Raw genomic sequence first — 14,373 nt, 5'->3', positions numbered from 1 at the left:
TATTTCTCAGTCTCCTTTGCTTCCCCCCATGGGTTGGTTCATTCCTAGACCCCTTTCCTTCTCTACTCTCTCAGTGATCTCATCAGTTCCTGTGGGTTTAACTATCATTTCTATGATTAGATGATTCCCAGACCTCTATATCCAGCCCTTGTCTTCGAAGATCCAGCCCAGCGTCACCAACTGCCTATTGGACATTTCCTAGTTGGGATCCTGTAGACATCACAAACCACCTGTCCCAAACTACTCATTACCTTTCTCCAAAATTCTTCCCTTGTCCAAAGTGCCCATCTTTGGAGAAGTTCCCACCATCCTTCCAACCCCAACTAACCAACTGTCTTTGACTTCCCCCTCCCTTACCCCACACAATTCAAATATTCTCCAATTCTTGTTGATTGCATCTCCACAACACCGCACCCGAATCACAACCTTAGTCCAAAGCCTTCATCACTTCTCCCCTGGGCTATTGCCCTATCTTCCCAATTGTTTTCTTACCTCCAGAGTTTCCATCCTCTTTTCAGCTGCCAAAGTGACATCCCTAAAACCCAGGTCTGACCATGTTACTCCTCTGCTCAAGAAGCTTCAGTGGCTCCCACTCCTCTCTAAGCCAGAATACACACTTTTCTGTCATTTGGAGCCCTTCAGAATCAGGCTTCCACGTTTATTATAGCTTGCTCCAGCCATCCGGGTCTATTAGCTGCTCCTTAAACATGAAGTTACATTTACCATCTCTGTGCCTTTGTAAAGGTGACCCTCCGTAGCTGGAACAGGTGCCCTCCTCACCTTCCCCTGGTAGGATCCCATACTTCCTTCCAGGCTCAGCTCAAATACCACTTCCTTCATAGGGGGGGCCTGCCCTCATCCTGCCAATTACTTTAGTTCCTCTATCTCCACCATTAATTTTAAATTTATGTAGTATTTTTTTGTATTTATGTATCGTTCATATTGTTTCTTCCATGAGATTGTAAGCTCGTTGAGGGCAGGTTCTGGTGAGAGTTTTTTTTTTTAACCTCAGAGTTTAGCACAGTGCCTGGCATTTAGAAAACACCTAATAAATGCTTGTTGAATGAATGAATGCAAGTCAATTAACCTCTCTGGGCCTCAGTTTCCTTATCTGTAAAAATAGTGTTGAATTTGATCTCTAAGGTACCTTTTATTTCTAAATCTTAGCAACTTGAGCCAGGTTTTGAAGGGTGGCTGCGATGTAGGTAAATAGAGGTGAGAACACACAGTGTGCTCTGGAAAACAGGTTTGTCGAGGGAGGAAGGCTTCATGTAAGTGGAAAAACTGAAAAGATAGTTTGAAGTGAGATCATAAAGTGCCTTTGTTGTCAGGCCAGGACGTGTGGACTTGTTCCTGGCCATAGGGCGAGTCTGGACGAGAGGGAATCATTGGAATTTCTTCAGCAGAGAACTGACATATGTCGGTCCAATTACTAAAAAACTTTCTGATAGAAATTTGGAGGTGGGGAAAATAGAAGAACAATAATAGTATATAATATTTTAAGGTTGGAAAATACTATATACTTCTAAAAATCTTATCCGTACACAAGCTTGTGAGGCAGATGCTATTATCATCTGCATTTTACAGGTGGGGAAACTGAGGCTTAGAGAGGTCAAAAGACTTGCTCAAGGTCACATAGCTAAGAAATTTCAAGGATGAGTTTTGAACCCAGATCCCCTTTGCAAGTCCAGGGCTCTATCCACTACAAAAGTCTTTTGTGTCCCAGGATTTCTTTGCTGGGGACTTGCCTCAGCCATTTACTCTCTTAAGAAAAAGAGCGAGCGGGACAGCGAGGTGGTGAAGTGGATGGAGTGCTGGCCCTGGATTCAGGGGGGATCTGAGTTCAAATCCAGCCTCAGACACACATAACACTTACTAGCTGTGTGACACTGGGCAAAGTCACTTAACCCCATTGCCTAGTGAAAAAAGAAAAAGAAAGAAAAAGAGCTAGGAGTCATAGGGAGACAGTGGATTTTTTAAGGGAAATGCCCTGAATTTGAGCCATTTGAGAAGAGACAGTATTGGGTGGGTGACTGGGGTGGGGGTAGGGATGGTTCTGCCACTTAGCTCGCTAAGGCTCAGTTTCCTCCTCTGTAAAAGGAAGACTTGTACTATATACTTCATAGGCTCTTGAGGAAAAGCAATTTTTTAATCCTTAAAGCGCTCTATAAATCAATTTAAATCAAATCAAAATCCAGCAAATGTTTGTTAAATTCCTACAATGTACGCAGTGCTTTTTACTAGGCACTAGATGTACAAAGAAAAAGGAGACAGTCTCTGCCCTCGAGGAGCTTACAATCTGCTGGGTGAGCAGCGACATGTCTACAGAAAAGTATAATCAGGATAAAGATTATTGGGGTAAAAAAGAAATCTAGGCAAGGAATATTTGAGGAAGAGAGTTTCCTTTCAGCTGGGCAGATCAGGAAAGGCTTCATGGAGAGGGGGGCAGGCACCTCAACTCAGCTTTGAAGGAAAGGGTTTCTTTCTTTTTTTAAGCAATTGGGGTTAAGTGACTTGCCCAGGGTCACACAGCTAGTGTCAAGTGTTATGTGTCTGAGGCAGGATTTGAATTCCAGTCCTCCTGACTCCAGGGCCAGTGCTTTATCCACTATGCCACCTAGCTGCCCCCCAGAGAAAGGTTTCTGGAAGGTGGAGATTAAGGAATGCATTCTAGGGATGAGAAATAGATGCAAGTATGTGGAGGTGGGAAATTCTATGTTGACTCCAGTTTGGCTGGAGCATAGAGGGAGTTATATTTAACTCTGAACCTGATGTCCTCTCGTTCTCTTTCCCCTCCCCTCTCCTCTCCTCTCTGTCTCCTTCCCTCCATCCCTCCTTCCTCCATCTCTCTCTGACCCTCCATCTCTTCTTTCTCCAGCTCCACTCTCCCCCTGTCTCCCTCCCTCTCCTTTCTCCTCTTATCCCATTGTCCCTTATATCTCCCTCTGTTTCGTTGTCTCTGTCTCTCTGAGAATATAATTCTACTGAACCATTTCTGCTCGGCAGGCTAGTACTGGATGGGACAGGAAGGCAGACTGCCCCACTCACTGTCACTTAGATCTAGCTGTATCAGAGCTGGAAAGGCCTGAGAACATAGACTGTCAGCACCGGGAGGGAACCTTAGAACACAGTGGCAGAGCTGGAAGGAACCTTCAAACACAGAATGTCTGACCTAGGAAGAGCCTTACACCATAGAATGACAGAGCTAGGAGGAAGCTTAGAAGAGTCAAACTGGAGGGAATCTTAGAGACAGACCAGAGGGGGAAACTGAGGTTCAGAGAGGGGAACTCATTTTCCCAAGCTCACCCAGCAGATTTGAAGCACATTAAGGGACTGAACCCCAGGTCTTGGGTATTCACACAACACAGTCCTGCTTCTGTCAGAAGCGATCCTTCCATTGCTAACCAAATAAAAGTTGAATCTTTTTTTTTTTTCTGGAAAGACTGATGGAAAAGAAGGAAGACCAGACCACACCCACTACAGAAAATGTCCCCACTGGTGGTCCACAGTGATAGAATCTAACCCATCTCAGACCCCTGGCCTATCAGGATCCCCACCCTCAGCCTCATCTCTGTCTTTCTGTTGCTTTCTCTACCATCTCCTTCCAGCCACGATACCAGGTCAGAGAAGCTCTGTCCAGAAGGGAAGCTGATGCTCATGCCCTCTGCCCCCACCCCTGGGGAGGATTTTAACAAAACCGGGACAGAAGGGAATTGGCTGCCAGCAGCAATACCACACTATCAGGAAAGGCATCGGAGGGGAGGGCCAGGATTAAAAAGAGGGAGGTCTCTGGATATAGGAGGTTGCTAAAGGCTCCCTTTGACCTGGGAGCGCCTGCCGCTTTGGCTGTTAGGGCACTTGGCCTCCAGATTGCTTCTGCCTGGAGCCTGCTGGTCAGCCTGACACCACTCCTCTGTCCCCGTGAGGATCCAGCAGCCACACTGTCGACACTGGCAGGCTCCTAGCAATGCTCACTCACCCCTGAGACTAGCCCACTCCTACTGAGATAAAAAACAGGCAGGTCCGGTCCTGGGAATTCCAGGAGCCGATAGCAGCAGGTGGCTGCCACAGATGGATAACCTTATCTATCCATTTCAGTAATCTGCCACTGGGGAGAGAGCAGAGCTCTCATAAAGCCCCAGCAGGTGAGGCTGGAGTACTTGGGAAGGCTTCAGGGGACAAGGACAGAGATCTCAGGGGACCTCTGGGGAGGAGGGAAGGATGAGGACACAGTATTTAATTAGAGGAGTCCCAGGAAGTGACAACAGAGGTGGAGATGAAAAGACCATGCATTCCAAGCAGGCATGGATGACAGCCAGTGCAAAGGCGTGAAGATGGGACCTACAATATCACATGTGATGAGCAAAGAGAGGGCCTGGACTAGACCATGGAGTTACATACAGTGAAGCTGGAAAGATAGGTTGGGGCCATGTTATGAAGGGCTTTAAAAGCCAAACAGAAAAGTATATATTTGATCCTTGAAGATCTTAGAATTTTCAAGAGAGAAGAAGAAAGTTAAAAATAGTCTGCTGTGCATCATATATTTGCAAAGAATGGATTTCAGAGGGTTCAAAGAAAGGATAAATAGAATCTCATTGCCTAAAATTTTCTAGGGGAGGCTAGATGAAAAGAAAAAGGAAAGATTTAAAAACGAAATTCCAAAGATGAAGGTTTGTTTTTTTTAAATTTGGTTAGGCAATGGGCTTAAATGACTTGCCCAGGGTCACACAGCTGGTAAGTGTTATGTGTCTCAGGCTGGATTTGAACTCAGGTCCTCCTGAATCCACTGTGACACCTAGCTGCCCCTGAAATTCCACAGATGAAGAGAAATAATTCCCAGGGTTAAAGGGGGAGCTTGTCTAAAGAGAAAGAATACATGAATAAGCTCACCAACCAATGTGTTTTCTTTTTTTTTTTTTTACAATATACTGATCAGTTTTGCTGATATTTTTCCTCTTTTTGTCTTTAAAAATATTACTTGTTATATGAGATGGCTCTCTAGGATGGCTCTCTGGTGGAAATTATGATGATGTAACAAAAAAAGATATCAATAACAATTAATTTTAAAAATAAATTTTACAAAAGAAGCAACATGGCATAAGAGACAGAGAACCACCTTTGAGGCCAGGAAGGTCTGGGTTCAAGTCCCACCTCTGACACATAGTGACTGTTAAGTCATTTCATCTCTGAGTGATGGAAGCCAGAGGTGTCAAATATGCAGCTGGTGGGCTGCATGTGGTCCACAACCCTCTGTAGTACAGCCTGAACCAGAGTAAAATTGGGAAATACTTAACAAAATAAATAAAAATAAAATAAACCACAGACAACGTGTGATTTTCTAAGTCAATATGCAGTCCACAGAGATCCTTAGTTGCTGTTTGGCAGCATCTGCCTCCTCCCTGCCCTTTCTATTTGACTTTAGGACCACAGATCTGCAGAGACCACGGATCTCCAAGGTTTGCTGTTGCAGAGCAGAGGCCAAGGTACATTGATGGAGGGAGTTTCCTCCTCTGGGAGTTCCCTACATTGATGAAATCAAGAGGTCCACCTCCTAGGCCTCCACATAGAGCATGGAGTCAAGGGATGAATATCAATCAGTGGTAGATTTCTGTAAAAATAGCGTCGGGATCACTAAATCTCAAGATGAGCTCAATCCATCGATGAATAAAAGGACAACAAAAAAGGGAAAGACAGAAGATGAAAACCAGATTACTGCTGGGGGATAGATTGATAATGCAATGAAAAAGGTGGACCAAGGGGACTCTTATTTGCCTTCGGTTTTCTCTGCCAGAGGACAATCATCTTGGGACTAGAAGCAACAGAAGACGATTACAAGGAATTTAAATCTGAGAAGAGTGAGTGGATGGCAAAGATCAGCTAGTTGTCCTGGATGAGCTGTGATTGTTTGTTATTCAATCATGTCCGCCTTTTCATGACCCCATTTGGGGTTTTCTTGGCAAAGATACTGGAGTGGTTTGCCATTTCCTTCTCCTGCTCATTTTACAGATGAGGAAACTGAGGCAAACATAATTACTTGACTCCTAGAGTCACACAGCTAGTAAGTGGCTAAGGTTAGATTTGAAGCTCCAGGCTCAGCGCTCTATTCACTACCTTGCCACCTAGCTGCCCTGGGCTGTTATTAGGTCTGGGTGAACACCATCCCAAGGTGCTGAAACAATTTAGGAATAGGATAGCTAGGTTGCTTTCAGTGATCTTTGAAAAAGTCAGAGTAGGAGCCTGGAGATGGGCAAATGTCCCAATGTTCTAAAAGGAGGGAAAAAGTCAATTTCTTCAAACTATAGTTTGGGGAGTTTGACTTTTATTCCTGGCAATATTCTGTACTATTGGTGAGACAGTTAGGCTGTGCAGTAGATAGAGCAGTGTGCCTAGAATCTGGAAGACTCAAATTCGAATCCAGCCTCAGACTCTTCCTAAGCTGTGTGATCCAGGCCAAGTCACTTAATCTCTGATTGCCTCAGTTTCCTCATCTGTAAAATGGGAGGAAACAAGCATTTAAGTGCCTACTGTGTGCCAGGCACTGTGCTAAGTGCTTTTACAAATATTATGTCATTTGAGCCTCATGATAATCCTGAGAGGTAGGTATTATTATTATTATTATCATCCCTATTTCACATTCCCATTTTATTTATGGGGATAAATCTTGGGATCTGAGCAGATAGGAAGATCTAAATAGGATCCAGTAGGGTCATATGGCCACCAAGAAGCTGTTGCAATCTTTAGGCTGTGTTGAGAGGCATAGGAACCACATTGAGGGACATGGGTGATCATCCTACCATATTATTCTCCAGTAAAGAATTGTGTTCAGTGTCTGAGAGTCATATTTTAGGCAGAATATTGAAAACCTGGAACTAATCCAGATGAGGATGACTGTATTACATGTTGAAGAGCTTTAATTTGTATTGAAGGAACCAGGGAAGAGAAGACGCAAGAGTTTGGTTTTTTTTTTTTAAAGATTTCTTGGGCAGCTAGGTGGCGCAGTGGATTAGAGTACCAGTCCTGAAGTCAGGAGTACCTGAGTTCAAATCTGACCTCAGACCAAACACTTGACACTTATTAGCTGTGTGAACCTGGGCAAGTCACTTAACCCCAATTGCCTTAAAAAAAAAAAAGAAAGATTGTTAAAAAAAATTTAAGATAAATGCTGCAAAATTTCTAATGGTGAACAATGGGCCTTTAATCGCCAGTCTCCCCTGTTATATTTACAATTAACCTGCCCCAGAGAAACAAATACTTACATTTCATTTTATAACACAACTATTTTTCCCCCCAAATTGAAGTTATATTTGGAAAAGCTACTTCCAACTCTGAGAATTCATGGTAATAGACCATTTTAGGATTATAGATTGAGAATAGAGGTCTTTTCATTCAACCTCTCCATTTTGCAGGGTTTTCATGAGGCTCAAGTGAAATATAAATGTCAGGCCTTTAGCATTATTTTAGGCACAGTTGCATTTTTAAATTAGAAGACTTCAGGGGCAGCTAGGTGGTGCAGTGCATAGAGCACTGGCCCTGGATTCAGGAGGACCTGAGTTCAAATCCGGCCTCAGACACATAACACTTGCTAGCTGTGTGACCTTAGGCAAGTCATTTAACCCCATTGCCTAGTCAAAAAAAAAAAAAGAAAAGAAGACTTTATTTAACAGGAGAAACATAACTAAAGCAAACCCTGATTTATCTACTGGATTCTCTTATTTTTCTATATTTTCATGACACTGTTCTCTTCTGGTTCTCCTCCTGTCTATGGGACCTCTCCTCAATCTCCTTTGCCTGGTTCATCATCCATATCAACAGTATCTAAGCATGAGTACTCCCCCTTACCCCTTCCCCAAAGGCTTTGTCCTGGACCCTCTTCTCTCCCTATACTCTTTCCTCCAATTTCCTCATAATCTTCCAAGGATTTGTCATCACTGTGCAGATGACTTCCAGATCTTATAGCCTGTACTAATCAGCTTGCCTAGAGGTAGCTAGATGGAGTGGTGGACAGAGCTCTGGGCCTGGAGTCAGAAGATCTGCACCACCTAGCTACCCCATTTCCACTCTTCTTACTCTTTCCATTGTCGTCCTACATTCTCTTCAGTCCAGTAATGCTGGTGTTCCACAGACAATCCCCTCCATATCCTGACTCCGGGAATTTTCGAGCTGTCCCCCAGGCTTGGACATCTCTTCAAGTTTCAGCTGAAATCCCACCTTCTGTAGGAAGCTCTTCCAATCTCCCTTAATTTTCCCTATATTGATTCTTTCCATTTTATCCTGTATATAATTTGTCTGTACATAATTGTTATGTTGTCTCCTTGAGAGCAGAAAATGTAGCCCCAGCACGGTAGGCACTTAATAAAAGTTTATTGATTGACTGACTGAATAGTGCTCCACCCTGGACATGGATCCCATATTAGCCGCATCCAGCCCCCCACCCCCAAACTATCCTGGCTCTGCAGACTCTGGGGGTTAGGGTGAGGGGAATGGTGTCAGAAAGAAATTGGATGAGCCGAGATCTTCCACTGGGGAAGGGTTAAGCAAATTGTGGTACACAATAGAATATAACTTGTACTGTAAGAAACGATAAATATATAAGAATACAGAAGATAGGAGGAAAACATAATCGAACTATGCAAAATGAAATTAGTACAACCAGGAAAATAGTAAACACAATGAGGAGGATGTAAATGGGGGAGTTGAAGGGGAGCAGGGAACTTAACGGTCCAAAAAGCAGTTGGGAAAATTCATTATTTATTTGCAGGATAGGGTAACTATTAGCATGGAATTTTGCAGATGCTCACAGGTCTGGTAAGTATATTGGCTAGTTTCACTCAAATGCTTTTTTTCTTTCATTTTTGTTACTGCGCCCTTCACGAAATTGTACCGGTATTAGTATCCAAATTTTACAGATGTGAATTAACTGGTATGCTCATGCTTTTATTCCCTATATTTAGTAAAATTCCGGAGGAGAGTTTCGAACACGTAACTCTCCTGACCTCAGAGACTCTCTACAACAGCATTCTCCTCTGATTGAAAGGCAAAGGGGCGGGGCTCTTTGTGATCTCTGTTCCCGCTACACCCTGTCTAAGAAGCTGAGCACGCGAGATTGGGCTGCGGGGGCGGAGGGGCTTCTTTGTGACGTACGAAGAAAAATAGTCACGCTGAACCAATGAGCATTGAATTTTTGAAGGAGGCGCGGCTCTTTGTGGAATCAAAGCTCGACCTTCGCGGTTGCCTCTGCATTCTAAGCCAATGAGCTCCCAGGATTACTGTTGATATTATAGGTTGTCCCGCCCTCCTGCCGGTCCGAGCCAATGAGCATGCTTGCATTCGGAATGGGGCGGGCCCTTTCGAATAAAGATTGGATCCGAGGGCCTGGCTTTGGAATTGAGGTCGGGGGCAGAGGGGATGATATGCTGTGTGGATTGACTGGAGGATAAAGAATAAAGAAAAAAGAAAGTAAGAAAGAAGGAAAGAAAGAATAGGATGGAGGACAGTAAACGGAAAGTAGGACCACGGTGACAACAGGGTGCTCAAGGGCTTTCACTCTGAAGGCAGGAAGAACGTCAACGGAAGTTGAGCACTGCTGTGTACGTCACTTCCCGTCACCTCGGCGACGGAGGGTGCGACGCCGGACGTTTGATGACGTTTGCGGTTTTAATTAGACGGGGCCTCGGCTCTCGCTGTGGCGCTATTGGCCCGTTCACTGCCAAAGAGCCGTGTTCGGGAAAGCCTCGCACTTGCGTCTTAGTGTATGAGCTCCTGAGGGAGGGGCGGGAGGAGGTTGGTGGCCCCTCCCCTTCCTCAGCTCCTCACGCCTGCGCAGTCTCGTGTCCTCACCCAGCCGTAGCTTCAGTGTTTTTATCTGGCAGATGGAGCTAACAGCCGTCCCTGTTCCGCTCTCAGAAGTCCACGGAACGTTTATTAAGCCCCTGGTTTGACCAGTGAGAGATGTCGAGAGCTTGTACTTGGAGGACCCGGGCTTGAGTTCCGGCTTTAGAAATTTTAGTAGCCAGGTGACCTTGGACAAGTAATCCCTGGCTACCTCACGTGATGGGGCAGTGGATAGAGCGCTAGATATAGGTCAGGAAGACCTGCGTTCAGACTCGGCTTCAGATGCCAGCTGTGTGGCTTTGGGCAAATCACTTAGCCACTGCCTGCCTCAGTTTCTTCATCTGTGAAATGATAATAGCATCAAGACCACTTCTCATCTTCCTCCCCCCCCCTTTGTGAAGAGAAACTGACATAGTTTGTAAAAGGCTTTGCAAACCTTAAAGCACAGTATAAATGCCCTATGCCAGGGGGCTTGTGAAGAAGAGAACTTTAGGAACAAAAGTATTTTATGCTTGAGTATTTGGTGTGTGCAAGGCTGGATGCTGGGATACAAAAATGAAAAATAACAGATTTTCCAGAAAATATGAGAATCAAACATAGTGCAGTTAAGATATAGATGCATTTAAAAGCTGCCACTAGATGGTGAATTCCAATAAAAGATTTCATACTTAAGCTGAAGGAAATGGCCAATGAGGGAATTTGTTTTTCTTGACTACATGTTTATTAAAAGGGTTTTGTTTTTCTTTCCGTGGGGTGGGGGAAGAAGTGAGAGGCAAGGAAAATAAACTTTTGTTAATTGAAAACATGAAAACTCTAAATTCTTGTCAAGTATCCCAACTGTGGTTACCTATCTTTGAACATTTCACTGACTTCTAGTTTTCTAAATGACCAAGAAGGAACATTGCCTGATGTAGGCATATTTCTGAAGCTGAGTTCTCAGAAACAACAATAAACATTTATTATGTACAAGACTCTGGGGATACCAGCAAAAATGGACGTTCCTGGTCTACAAGGAACTTACCCTTGACAAAGAAGGAGGATAAGTTGGGAAGAGGGGAGTTTTGGGGGAAAGATGAACTGATGCTGTTTTGGACATATCATGGGGAAATGACTTCTAGGTCTGGGGGACAGTCTATAGAGGAGAGAGAGGGCAAGGTGAGATTGGGGAACAGCTAACAGAACAACTTAACCGTCACTTAAACAGTGTACATAGAGCAGGGGTCATGAATGATAACTCTGAAAAAAGGACTATGCCCTGGAAGTCCTTAAATGTAAAGCCAAGGAATTTTTAAATATTTTATCCTACTGGTAACAACAGTCTTTGACTAAGGCAGTGATACAGTTAGATTTGTGTATTAGAAACAAATACTTTGATAGCTTTGTGAAGGGTGAAGTGAAAAGGAAGAGACCAGAAGTAAATAATAATAACAGCATTCATGTAGTAGTTTAAGATTTGCCGAGCAACCCTGGGGGAGAAGTGCTATTATCAGCCCTATTTTTACAGATAAGGAAACTGAGGCTAATAGGTTTAATGAATTAAGTGTCTGAAGCAGGTTTTGAACACAGATCTTCTTAGCTTCAAGTCAACTCTATCACATTAAATTTATGACAGGATTCCAGAGGAGGTTATGAGGGCTAGAAATAGGGTGAGAGAAATGGGAAAGGGGGGAGGGAAGAAATGCACGTGACAGTGTATATAAGGTAACTGATTAGATGATGTGGGGGTGGCCAAAGGAGGGGGGATAAGTTTAGAAGAGAAAATGATTATTTTAGTTTTGTATGTGTTGAGTTTGAGGTGCCAGTGAGAAAGACACTCAAGTGGATTTCAGGAGAGAAAATAGAGATGGAGATTATATATATATATATACACACACACACACACATATATATATACATATATATATATATACACATACATACATATATACATATATATAATATATATTATATATTATGTATATATATACACACACATACATACATATATAATATATATTGTATATTATGTATATATACACATACATACATATATATAATATATATTATATATTATGTATACATGTATATGTATATTTGGGCATTTGAAGCATAAAGAGGAGAATAACAAATCTCATAGCAGCTAAGGTAACAGGGGGCCACTCACACTTGCTCAGAACAAGTGAGAACATCTATTCAAAATGATGGCGTTTTCAGAGGACCAAGAGATCATAACAGAAATCAGTGCTAGAACAGGAAGGGATCTCAGGCCATCTCCTTCATTTAACAGATACGAAACAGGCTCAGGGAAGTGAAATGACTTGCCCCAGATCACATAGGAGCATGAGGTGGGATTTGAAGAAAGTGGAGACAGTGTTCTTTCCACTGTACCCTGATGTCATGAAGCCAAAGAGTGGGGGGTGGGGGTAGGACAATTGTCAGATGATGCAAATAAGTCAAGGGATGTGAGACAGAAAAAAAGCCTTTAGATTTTATTTTTTAAAATTTTCCTAAATACTTCCTGAGTGGGATTGAGACCACTTACCCAAATAAAAACTCAGAGGTTTCTCCAGGTAGAAAACAGAAGGTTTTATTTTAGCAAGTCTTGCGTGGGAGTTGGGCGTCACCTACCCAGGGCGGACTGGAGTAGCGAGGCCAAGCACAAACAGCAGCAAGCAGTTATATCCTCTTAGACAAATCACTCCAAGAAACCCCCCTCCCCACTTGTTTGTCTCAATCTCTTTATCCTCATTGGTTGAGGCAAGAGACTTCACAGTCTATATTTAGAACCCAAGAGATACATTTTACTCAAACAAGCTTGGGAGCTAGATTGCCTTATGTGGTAAAAATAAGGTGCAAAACAAAAGAGGGGTGGTTACAAAACAAGGGAGGGGGTGGGCAGCTGGTGTACAACCCCATTCCCCCAAAACGAAAGTGAAACTTAGGTCCAGCTCCTGCTGAAGCCTTCCTACATTTCTGGAGCATAGCTTACATCTCACATGAGAAACTTTCACTTGTCCCACACACTTCCCAATTACATTTTAATTTGGTTTGGGGTCTGGAGTGTTGTGCACAATTTTGGGCCACATGCTGTCCATGGGCCACTGTGGAACACTTCTGTTCTGGAGAATTACCAGTGAAAAGGAAAAAGAGATGTAGGATGATAACCTTGTTTTGTTTTTAGCATGGGATTAGACTTGCGCACACTTGTGAACAAAGAAGAAGGAACCAGTGGAGGACAGTTTCTTTAGTAAAAGAGAGAAATAGAGAAAAATTGTTCAGTTATTTCAGCCATGTCTGACTATTTGTGACCCCATTTGGGATTTTCATGGCAAAGATCCTGGAGTGGTTTGCTATTTCCTTCTCCAGCTCATTTTAAAGATGAGAAAACTGAGGCAACCAGGGTTAAGTGACTTGCCCAGGGTCATACAGCTAATAAGTGTCTGAAGATGGATTTGAACTCAGGTTTTCCTAACTCTAGGCCCAACACACTATCCACTATGCCACCTAGCTTCCCTGAGAATAATTGAGTGCTATATACAAATCAGTTATTTATTGAAGGGAAAGAACAAAGGATGTGTAAAGTCATAAAAAGGTTTGAGGATTATAGAATTGGAAGGGACCTCAAAAGCCACTTAGTGCAACCCCCTCGGAGCTCCTGATCAGTGAGAGTTTATGACAAGCCCAACCCAGACCCACCACACAGCCTGCTCCTGTTCAGTCATCTTCCTGTCATGTCACCACCTCGACTTCTGGTTTTGGGAACAATAATCAAATCAACATCGTTTCTGGAAAGGACATATCAGTAAATTGACCTATGGCCCCACTCACTGCACCTGTGGTTCCTCGGTCCAAAACAACAGTATTTCCACATACAGTATTGTCTTTTCCTACTAGAATGTAAGTTCAGAGACTGTCTTGCTTTTTCTTTGTATCTCCAGTGTCTGTTACACAGTGCCTGGCACATAGTAAACAGTCCTTCCTTCCTTCCTTCCTTCCTTCCTTCCTTCCTTCCTTCCTTCCTTCCTTCCTTCCCTCCTTCCCTCCCTCCCTCCTTCCCTCCCTCCCTCCCTCCCTCCCTCCTTCCCTCCTTCCCTCCTTCCCTCCTTCCCTCCTTCCTTCTTTCCTTCCTTCCTTCCTTCCTTCCTTCCTTCCTTCCTTCCTTCCTTCCTTCCTTCCTTCCCTCCTTCCTTCCCTCCCTCCTTCCCTCCTTCCCTCCTTCCCTCCCTCCCTTCTTCCCTCCCTCCCTCCTTCCCTCCTTCCCTCCCTCCTTCCCTCCTTCCCTCCTTCCTTCCTCCTTCCCTCCTTCCCTCCTTCCCTCCTTCCCTCCTTCCCTCCTTCCCTCCTTCCCTCCTTCCTTCTTTCCTTCCTTCCTTCCTTCCTTCCTTCCTTCCTTCCTTCCTTCCTTCCTTCCTTCCTTCCTTCCCTCCTTCCCTCCTTCCCTCCTTCCCTCCTTCCCTCCTTCCCTCCTTCCTTCCTTCCTTCCTTCCTCCCTTCCTTCTTCCCTCCCTCCCTCCCTCCCTTCCTTCTTCCCTCCCTTCCTTCCTTCCTTCCTTCCTTCCTTCC

The sequence above is a fragment of the Phascolarctos cinereus genome, unplaced genomic scaffold (genome assembly GCF_003287225.1).
Source record: "Phascolarctos cinereus isolate Bilbo 61053 unplaced genomic scaffold, phaCin_HiC Scaffold_726;HRSCAF=1367, whole genome shotgun sequence".
NCBI classification, from domain to species: domain Eukaryota; kingdom Metazoa; phylum Chordata; class Mammalia; order Diprotodontia; family Phascolarctidae; genus Phascolarctos; species Phascolarctos cinereus.
The sequence above is the reverse complement of the archived record's forward strand: the minus strand, read 5'-3'. Positions refer to the sequence as shown.